This window comes from Ammospiza nelsoni, chromosome 8, assembly GCF_027579445.1.
Source record: "Ammospiza nelsoni isolate bAmmNel1 chromosome 8, bAmmNel1.pri, whole genome shotgun sequence".
Lineage (NCBI taxonomy): Eukaryota > Metazoa > Chordata > Aves > Passeriformes > Passerellidae > Ammospiza > Ammospiza nelsoni.
In genome coordinates this window covers 32,493,446-32,504,371 of record NC_080640.1, presented here as the reverse complement: position 1 = coordinate 32,504,371, position 10,926 = coordinate 32,493,446, and the positions used below count along the sequence as shown (strand labels likewise).

Genomic DNA, 10,926 nt, shown 5'->3' with positions numbered 1-10,926 from the left:
ATGTTGTCTTATGAATAATGTCTGTTATAAAAATGAGTGAATTCACATGATGGAACCAATCTATCAGCAGTGACTGTCTCAGGAACTGGAAACAATATTCTTCCAGCATTCCTGTATCCATACAATGAAACACTGAACAGCTTACAATGGATAACAGCCATAATGTGGAACAACCACCCACTCTCCTGTGTTATCTGTGGAAGATAAACCAGAAGAGATCACAATCAATGATCCTGTCAGGCAGTGCAGCACTGACACCTGTGCAATCTGTGAGAGGATCAAGGGCCCAACAAACTGTATCTTCTTCTATCCAAAAGCAGGTGTTTATCAGTGTTTCATCACAGCTGTTTCAGTGGGATCTGTCTTATCTCCTGAAGGAAAGAACCACATCTTGCCATGTAAACAAACATATTTAAACAAAATTAACTTAGCGCCTAAAATTAATTGCAGTGTAATTCAGTGTCACCTCAGTATAATTAGATGTTTATAATTATACTGCTGATGCATTATAGTTATATCTTTAATACTGAGTACAAACTGATCTTAATAAAACTGGAATAGAACATGAAATGGCTTAAAGGGAAGAAGACTGAAACTTGATCTCGTCCAAATTCAGCAACACAAACCTGACAGAAATCCACATTGACATAAAAGATTCGTAAAAAATTTAACCCAATAGAGTAATAAAGGTGACATTACTCACATCCAACTTTGTTTTATGTTACCAACGCTAAAAAGTTCTGGGTAGTAGGAAATGAAACTTATTCTGCTGCTATTAATACCAAAAGGAACTGAAAACATGAACCAAGCATAGTTGAAATAATGGCCTGATAGACTTACTGGAGGGATTGGAAAAGTGTCACAAATACTTTGACCCTATGTAATTTAACGTTGACAAAAACTCATGGCAGCTACAAATTTTATGGAACCATAAATTTACTCAGACCTTTTAATGTGCATTTTCACGGAAAATAACTAACTATGTAGAATTTGGCAAACCGTCCAACAAACCGGGAGCTTCTTGAGATTATATTTAGTGTAATACCATATGATAAATGTTATCAGCATTTCTGTTAAAGAAATTGCATTGTGTTTTGCTGCATATAACAATAAGGCACTGTATTTACCGCTTTGAATCTCTCCAGTAACAATTCTCAGAGAAATCAGAGCTCGCGAAAAGTAGCTCTGATTTCAAATAAGCATTTCAGCACATGTTTACGGCGTTCCAGGAGACGTTCCGTGAGGCTTCAGTACCAGGGGCAGTCAGAGCCCTTCGGCAAATGCCGGGGGTTCGCCCCGCCGCAGGGCTGGGGAGCCACGGGGGGAGTGAGTTCGCCCGGGGCCAAGCGGAGCCGCCGGGCAAAGCCGAGCCCCGGGAGCGGGGAAAGCGCCGGCGGCAGCGAGGGCAAAGCCGAGCGGGGAGAGCCGAGCTGGGACCCGCCCGGGGCTCGGGGTGAGGCGGGGCAGCCCCGCGCCTGCCGCCACCGCAGGGGGTTTGCACTGCGCTCAGCCGGGCCCAAAGGGACTCGGGTTCGCATCCCGCAATCCGGGCCGGCAGCGACGGGAGGCGGCGGAACGGCGAAGGAACCGATCCCGGAGAAGGCGGCGGGGAGCGCCGGGGAGACGGGCTGAGGCCCCCACCTTGTTACCGGCCGCCCCTTGACTCCGAACACATGCGCGCAGCGATTCCAAGCCGCTATTTTCCTGCGTAAGCCGCCCGCTGATTGGTTCAAATCTTCCGCAAGCCTCCCACACCCATCCGGTAAAAGGTTAGAACGACGTACGGGCTCCTTAATTTCTTTCGTCTAGGGAAAAAGTTGGCGGTGGAGCTCGGAGGCGGCTCCAGCCCAGGTGGGACCGCGGTCGGTGCTGCCCCAGCTCGGGGCTCGCTGCGGGCGGAGGGGCCGCGCTGAGGGCCGGGGGGTTCTGGCGAGTTCCTGGTGCCGGCTTCCCCCGTGTGCCCCCTGCGCTGGGATCGCAGCCGAGGGAGCGGCTGCCCGCGCTCTCCTCCGTGCCCGGATGGCCGGGATGGAGCCGGTGCCGCGGCAGCGATGGCTCATCCCGGCTGCTCCGTACCACGCTCAAGGCTGGAACGTTGTAGTCCTTCACAAGTTCGTGCAGCTGTGAAGGCACTGATTTTGTGTAGCGGTTTGGTTTGTTAATTTAAGATTATTTTTTTAAGTTTAAGATTTTTCTGGTTAATGTATTAATGACTGTGGTGGGCTTGGTATTGGTTAATTATAAACACACCTTTTTTTGTTGTGGGATAGTATCAGGAGAAAGGTAAAGTAGGTTTTAAACCTTAAAAGTGTACAAAGAAAACATTGTTAAAAGTAACTAAAAGGGGGGGGGAATGTAGGAAAAATTAAAATAAGGTCTTTAGAATAGTCCTCCTCCCACAGCTTTTTTTTTTGTTTTTACTAATAATGTAAAAATCCCTACCTTTTGATTACAGTCTGTTCACCGTTTTTAATTTTTCTTTCAGTTTATTTAGGGAGAGAAGATTTTTGTTACGGTTATGGAGACTTTTCTATGAGAAGAGGAACAGTTTTTTGTGGTTTTAAATTTTGTTATGAATAGCAGTCTCCCAGGAAACTTTGCTCTTGTGATTTTTTTGTTTAGAAACCTTGCCACAGCTTATTGGTGGGTTATGTTAACTTGTGGGGTATCGTTTTATAGATGAGTTGTCTAAAGGTAAAAGTTTTTATTTTTAAAATTTTGTTTATTTCTGGGAATAGAGATTTGCTTCCTTTCCTTTTTGGAAGTACAAGATTACTCTTTTTTTCTGTTTAAACTTTTTATGGGATTAGAATTATTTTACAATTTGCCCATCTTAGCCTGGAGGCATATGTTTGATATTATTGAACTCTCTTATTTTTCTATAGTTTTATGTATTACAAGGAAAAAGAGGTTTTTTCTCTATGGCTTGCTTATAAGAGTATTTTAGCTCGAAAAGTAAGGCATTTCTTCCTCCCTCCCAACTGGTACTTTTCTCTGACGATGATGTTTAATGTTGTTCTTTTATATGGTGTTTATCGGTGACGTGTGGCGGGAGCTGCGGCTGGGCTGTGTCGGGGTCGGGCTCATGGGTGGCGTTGGGTTTTCTGCGCGGGCTGCAGGGGTCTCTGCTGTCGGGGGCCCCGGCGGCAAGGTCTTCACAGCGGCGGGCAGCGCTGCTCCGAGCAGGGCTCGGCAGCCACCCCCCCTTCCTGCCTGGCACCTGCTGGAGCCGGCCCGGCCAGAACAGGCCGGGGCTGATGGGGCGGGCAGGCAGGCGGCCCGGGAAAGGAGCCCGGCCGCGGGACAGGGGGAGCGGGACCGGGGCCCGACACCTCCTCAACGACCGGAAAGGCAAGAGAGAGTTCCTGGGCTTTTTCGTGTTTACCATGTGTGTTTCATGGAGGCGTGTCTAGCTTCTCTGTGGTTTCACAGACTGTCACTTACACAAAAACCTTTATATTAGTACTCTGGATTTCCTCCCGTTCTAAACCATGACAGGCTGAACATGAACGTGCCTCAGAGCCCAAAGCGCTGCAGGCGCCGGGTGCGGGCACAAAGCGGCGCATCCTGGCTGCTCCGGGGCCGAGGCTTCTCGGCGCTGCGCTCTGTGCCGGGAGCCGCTCCGTGTGCCCAGGCAGGAGCCGCGGCGGCCGTGCCGGCGCTCGGTGTGCCCGGGCTCCGAGGCGCCGGGGCAGGGAATCATGCGGGGCACAATGGTGAGCAGCCCGGGGCTGCTGCTTCTCGCCCCTCGGCAGGCGGACTCCGAGCCGCAGCTGCCCCGGGCCAGCAGCAGCCGGCAGCTCGCAGGCGCTCTCAGCGCCCGGCCCGGCACGGAGCTGGGCTGCAGCGGCTGCAGAGCCACAGGGGCCGCGGCCGCGGCCACCGCAGAGCTCCCGGAGGCTGCGCTTGTCTCCGCACCTGCTGCCGCACCTCTGGGCAGCGGCGACAGCGCAGCCACAGCTGCCACCGCCCTCCTGAGCCCCCGCACGGCCGGCACCAGCAGCGACCTCTCACCGTGTCCCTTTCAGGGTGCCATCAGCGCGGCTGGAAAGATGTTCCCGAAACCGATCTCTAAAAGGCTTTGCCAGCACTCGTGATGTTTCAGGAGCAAGGTGCTGATTGTTCCACGCAGAGATATGCTGGCTGTGAGCAAGAGGAGAGTGAACTCTGCTCCATTCATGTGGTTAGAAAAGAACTCCACAAGGACAGATCAGCAACAGGGAATATACGCAGAGGGAAACTGGGTGAGTGCAAGACCACCCCTGTGCCCTCTAGGGAGGGGACAGTGTCACCTTCACAGGACAGGGCTGGCAGGTGTGTGGCTGGAAGCAAGAGCCCCAGCTGCCCCCAAGGCTGTGCAGTTCTCCTGCTGCAGCCTGTGCCCACAGCTGTGTCCCTGCCTGTGCCCACAGCTGTGTCCCTGCCTGTGGCCAGGCTCTTGGCTCTCTGGCTGCCAGCTGAGGGAGGCCCACACTGCCTCAGGGCTCCCTGCTCTGCTCCCTGGCCATGGGCTGAGCAGATTGCAGGGCCGGCTCTGCTTCTGGCAGCCAGCAGCTCTTTCCTGCTCCAGGTGAACGGTTCAGGTGCCATCCCGTGGGCACGGCGGTGCTGATTCTGCTGCTCCTGGTGCTGGTGCTGGCTTTGGGGGCGGCCTTGGCTGTGCTGGCAGGTAAGGGAGGGGCAGCAGCGTGGGCCCAGCCCCTCGGGGCAGAGCGGGCTCCCTGCTCCCTGCACAGGGGAATCCTCCGAGCTTCTCCTCTTCCCCCTGCAGCACCACAGGTTCCAGTCACACCTGCGACTCCACAGTGTGTTCTGGGCTGTCTCCATGGCTGGGTTGGGTACAATGGGGTCTGCTACTACTTCTCACGGCATTACAGCACGTGGGAGCAGGGTCAGGAACGGTGCTCCGAGCTCAATGCCTCCCTGGCCATTGCCCAGGATGAGGAGGCCATGGTGAGTGAGGGGCTGCGGGCGCTGTGGGGTGGCTGAGGGCAGCCTGGGGGCGCTCCTGGGCCGGGCTCGGTGCTCGCAGGGCCGGGGCTGCAGCCCTGGGCCGGGGCCTTGCAGGGAAGGAGCCCCGGCGTGCGGGGGCAGCCCCGGGCACGTGTCCCCCCGAGGGGCCGGGGCAGCTCCCACTCCTCTCTCCTGGGCAGGATTTGCTCTTCCGCCTCCGCGGGAACGGCGATTTCTGGCTCGGGCTGCGCAGACGGGGCGAGCGCCTGCACTGGGGGGACGGCAGCAGCTACAGCTCCCGGTGAGTGCCGGGGAGCCGGGCAGGGCCTGGGGGCACAGGGGCACAAGGGCTTCCACTGGCAGCCAGCGCTGCCTCTGCTCCTCCCTGCAGGGTTCCTGTTTTTGGCAATTCCGAGTGCGTGTACCTGGCCGACAGGAGATTCAAGAGTGGGAACTGCTCCCATGAGCGGCCGTATGTCTGCAGCAAGGCCCAAGCTCCCCTGTAACAGGGGCTGCACAAAGGACCTTCTCCACGCTGGGCAGTGCCAGCTTCACCTCTGAGCCCAGCACAGCGCTGTCCTTCCTCAGCTGCGCCCTGTGCCTTGCACTTCCTCTCAGGGTCACCTCAGTGCCTCTTCATCCCCAGTGCCAGCGCTGGGCTGGGGCTGCAAAGGAAAAGTCTCTGCAATCCATCCTGGCACCGATGCTGCCTGCAGTGAGGGCATTGCCCTCATGACACAATGAGCTCCAGTGGGAAATCCAAATCTTCCTGGGGTCTTGGAATCCACAAACTGGTCGGAATGCGGTGACACTATTGGACTGCCCTTGGTAAAGGAGGAAGAACAGCTGACGCGTGCCGAGCAGGAATCCGTCTTCAGGAATCAGGCACCTGACTGTGAACAAGGGTCTCTCAGCTGCTGGCTCTTTGTCTGTGTCACCTTCTGAGGGGGACGGTCAGAGCTGCTGCCTGGGGAAGGGAATTCGGTGCCACCGCCACAAGCCAGCCCAGAGCTGCTTCTCCTGCTGGGGGGCTGTGGGCTGAGCCCGTGCTGGTGAGAGCAGCCCCTGCACGGGCCCCTCAGTGTCACCCCTCAGTGCCGCAGGGCCCTGTCCCCCCTGCTCGGGTGCCCGGGATCCTGAGCTCGCCTCTCCCTGCCCTGCTCACACCCGGCTGCCGCTGCCGCGCCCCCGCTGCCCCTCGGGCGTTGCTCCGAGCTTTGGCTGCTCCGGAGCTGCGAGGAACGGATTGGTACAGAATCTTAAAAATTGATAGTTCACACGGCCTTATATATCTGTATGCAAATATTGAGATCAGGTGTGTTGACTTAGGAAAGCTATGGAATAGGGATTTTATTGTTGAGAGATTGAAATAGAAAAAAGTTTTAAAATATAAAAAGAGTATATCAGAGTGTATATATATGTATATATATATATGTATATATAAGATGCTTTAGAAAAAGAGTAGATATTTTAGAGATTCAGAGCTCTGATAGATGCATTGTAAATAGGACTATGTGAGGTACAAATCTAAGTGATTGTTGTTAGAAGTAATAGCAATATTTTGTGGTAAAAGAAAATAGCTTGAAAAACATTTATAAGGTATTGCAATTAGGAAATAGCTTTTATCAGGATAACGTTGAGGCTTATGGTTCTTATGTTTCATTCTTTCTTGAGATTGAGAATATAATAAAATCTTTTAATAGACTTCTGAGTTACCCCGTCTCTATAGAAACTAAGAAAACCAGCAAAACAGTACAACCATTCTAAAGAAAGCAATGACTCAGCTCTCTTTCAAGCAGGTAAAAAACCTCAAAATATTGTTTGTTCATGGCTACTACAAAGAAACAAGTTCTGAAAGAATTAGTTTACAAAAAACCACTACAAACTTCCACTGACCTCACTAGCTCAACTCAAACAGAAACCAATATTATCTGCTATTACATAACATCAAGCAAGTTTATAAAAAACATAATCCAGCACAAAATATCCAAGCACCCCAAAGACATTGGTAAATGCCTTAACCCTCTAAACTAATTTAATTCTTATGATATTTCAAAACAAAACCTACAAAGTTTACTATCTTAAGTTCAAAAGTAATTTCCAACTATAAATAACACCTCTGTGTTCACCCTCCCTCTGAGACCCAGTTAAACTCAACCTGCACAATATTTTTACCATAAACCAAAACCATACAACCACAAATGTATTCCCTCCGTACAAATGAGGTATTAATGAACTTATTCGAACAACCTGCGAGGCTTTCCCCTTCCCCACTCTTGTGTGCAGCCCCTGCGCGTCCCCAGCCGTGTCTCCGAGCCCTCCCTCCCCCCAGCCCTGCCCAGAGGCCCCGCAAGCCCGAGCGGAGCCGCGCTGCCCCCGGCGCTGCCCCGCAGCCCCCGCCGCTCTCCCGGCTCAGCCCCCGCTGCCATCCCCGGCCCGCCCGGCATCTTCCAGCCCTGCCCGGCCGGCAGCGAGGGCAGCTCTGCCCAGCTCAAGGAGCGAGGCTGCTCTGCCAGCGCTGCAAAAACCCGAGCTCTGACTGCGGGAGAGAGAGGAACGAGAGAAAAACCCGCGATTGGCAAACTCCTCCATGGGGAAATGAAGCAGGGCATGGACTCTGGATCAGAGGAAGAGTTTACCCCGTTCCATCCCAGCCCCATGAACACACAACGGGAACTGACTGACTGGGATGAGATTAGACCTAAACTCATGCAAGACAAAGATTTTAATTCACCATACAGAAAACTCCTTGCTGTGCCAGTTCGATATTAGGAAAATAATGCTAATCCTCGGTGGGAGCTTATAGCATATTGGAATATTCATAATTTAAGAAAATCTTTTATAGCTTAAACTCCCCCTATTCAACAACGTGGTGAGAAGTAGATATGATTCTTATCACCTCACACCTTCAGACTGCAGTAAACTTTTCATCTGTAATTTTAACAAACTCACAATATATTCTGTGGGACTTGGAACAGCAAAAGCATCTTCAGAGACTGATGAAGGGCTCTGCTAGAAGTCCTAAAGCCCAACTAACAATCAGCCAATTAGCCAGAGATGCTCCAAAACATAAAGCTGAGGACCAAGCCGAATCCCTTTCTAGAGCAGGAATAAGAGATATTAGAAATGCAGCCAGAAAGACTCTTTTAACTGTACAACTGCAAGAACCCATGAAAATGCCAATTCTCTGATTCAACAAGCCACAACTAAACCTTCTCTTGCCTTTTTAGATCGCTTGGCACAAGCAGTTCAAAAGCAGTGTCCCAAGGAAACAGCACATCCTCATGGAATTAAAGCCTTGCCTTTACTGATAGAAACAATAAATGTAAAAGGGTTCTTTTACCACACCAGCCACCAACAGTGCCACGAATGCTCTCAGCTTGTGGTGAGCTCAGCACTGCACAGCACATCGTGACCATACAAACTCCTGCTCTGGGGGAACAACTTACAAAGTCCCAAGATCTGCTGGGAAATAAATTCCAAAGAGCTGTTGAGGCTCAAGGCAAAACTACTGCAGAAACCCTCACTGCTTTAGAGTCCATTAAAGAGCCATGTATAACCTGTAAGAAAACCTAAGTCACTTTAAAAAAAGACAGTTCTCAAGTAGAGAAAAATACAAAATCACCTGATACTTATCTTCAGTACAAAAAAAGAGAGGCATTATACCGATGACTGTCACTCCAAATTTAACATAACAGAAAAGACTCTGTCGGGAACTTCAACAAGGGCTCACAGCGCCACCGTGTCACAAAACAAAGAGCGGCGGCTCCATCGCAAACAAACTTAGAGCAGATGCAATTTGTAAAATCACCAGAAATCTCCCGAGCAACCCCGACTTATTACCCCCAGGGGCACGATGCAAACTAACAAGTTCTACATTAACATACCTCTAAACAAACTTTTGTCATCAATTTCTGCCCTCAGGAGTTACTAGTACTTCACAACAGAGAGAAGATATAATTCTAAGCAGAGAAAAATCATAATTCTTAGATTTTCAGTGTTCCCAACTATTATTTCAGTACAATGAAACCAAGAGCTGATAGCTTTAGCCCTTGCTTGCAGCCCTCCAGCAGTAATTCAACCCAAACCACTCAGAGCTATCACTGCTGCATTGCCAGGGACTGTAACTGAGCAAGACATCCATGGAGAGCCTGTGCTTTTAACTAAGCCAACTGTGCACCAAGGAACAGCCCCGAGAGCTGTAGCCCACAGCTGATGGCCTTTGGGTGGGAGGTGTCCCCTGTGAGCAGCCACAGCCCCCTGGCAGCCTGAGCCAGGGCAGTGGAACAGTGAATGTCACAGCTGTGCTGGGCACTGGCACAGAGGGCACTGCAATTCCTGCTGTGCTTCAGCCCAGCCATTACAATCTGGCAGCGCCCATGGGGGCTCTCCCAAGAGCCAAAACAGTCACACTGAGTGTGCACAGTGAGCTCATGGGGACTGCCACCAGTGCTGAGGGTGAGCCAAGGATCACCCGGGCCCTCGTGGGGCACAAACCCATCCCAGCAGAGAAGGGAGACTCGCTGGCCCAGGACAGAACAGAAACAGAAGGGAGTTTTTAATGAGAGCCACAGCAGCACCGAGCTCTCCAAAGTTATCATCAAAAACTAACAAAACTGTCTAAGGGAGTCAGGAACCTCCAGCAGGGAAAAAACTAAATGCCATCAAAAAATTAATACATGAACAATTACAAAATAATCTCATCAAACCCACAAATGGCCCTTAGGCTTCCCCAGTGTTTGTCATACACAATAAAATGCCTGATTCCTGGAAATTACTCCCATCTCCTGCTGCTGAGGGCTCCCTTAGTCTAGTGCTGAAATGAAAAATATCCAGGAAGCTTTCCCTTTCTAGAGTTAGAATGGTTTCTGCAATTCCTTGAGGTGTGACCATGATGGTTAAAACTCCGCTGTGCAAATGAAGGTTTTCACCTTCTTCCCCCCACTCCATGCTCCATCCTCTCCCTTACTTTGCCATCTCAACAACTGCTAAGGAAACCTTTCTCATCTTGCCAATTGGCAATGCAATTGCTCTTAAACTCAATTTTAAAACAGGTTTTAAAGTCAGGCTCTGCCCATGCAGTTGATTTGAATTTTGGATGAAGTTTTTGGTGCTTAACAAGCTCTATGCAGCTTTAAAGCCTTTCTGCAAGGCTCAAAGAATGACCCTGGCAGGGAGTACAGAAGCGTTGTGCACTCCTTGTTTAGAAATGGAGGGCATCAAACCAGGTTCCTTTAAAAGGCATTTTAAGTTAAATTAAGGCCCTGGAATTCCTTTGGGCAATGGTGCATTTAGGATAGAGCCACAGTGCCAGAAGCTGTTTGTCTGATGGTCAGTTCATGCTCGGGTCAGTGCAGGGCAGCCCCTCAAGAAATGCATGAGCCAAAGGCAGCAAGGAGAGGGAAAGAGCCGAGCTGAGCTGAGAGAGCTGGAGAGATGAAATGGCACAGATGTGCCTGGAGCATGGCCCTCCCCAGCAGCTTTGCTTACAGTTCAGTGTTCAAAAAGCTGAAAGCTGATGCTCAGGACTTTGGGATCTGGCTTGGAACTGCAGAGGGGATGAGCTCCCTTACTGGAACCCAGGCAGTGGAGTGCCAAAAGCCTGCAGTCAGATTGCTTCTCATTCAGCTTGAATTAAATTTTTTTCTTGTTGTTATTTTTCTTTTTTCTTTGTTTACTTGTTTTGGTTTTAAAAAATATCCTTAGAGATGCTTCAAGTGAAAGAAGAGAACAGAAATGGGCTGGAGTGCCATTGGCACAGTAATTGATATTTTACTCTCAGTCTTTTCCTTTTAAAGCTCCATGTAGATAATATGACTTTTAAACCCCGTGGTTTGGGACTAACATTCTTTTTTTCCTTTCTTTGGAAGTGATATGCAAGTCCTGAGACCCTGGGCCAATGTTCCCTGCATTTTATTTATGTTTTACAATTAAACAAGGGGCAGATAACATTGTCAAGGAAGATACAACTCA

The 10,926-nt window shown here is 50.4% G+C and overlaps 1 long non-coding RNA gene across 1 annotated transcript; it reads left to right on the top strand.

Annotated features, from left to right (window-relative positions):
* The first annotated feature begins 1,768 nt into the window (after positions 1–1,768).
* On the top strand, positions 1,769–4,598 carry LOC132075884 (uncharacterized). The gene is made up of 3 exons (XR_009418849.1): positions 1,769–1,851; positions 4,029–4,244; positions 4,571–4,598. It is a non-coding gene; the product is annotated as an uncharacterized LOC132075884 (long non-coding RNA).
* Positions 4,599–10,926: the final 6,328 nt, after the last annotated feature.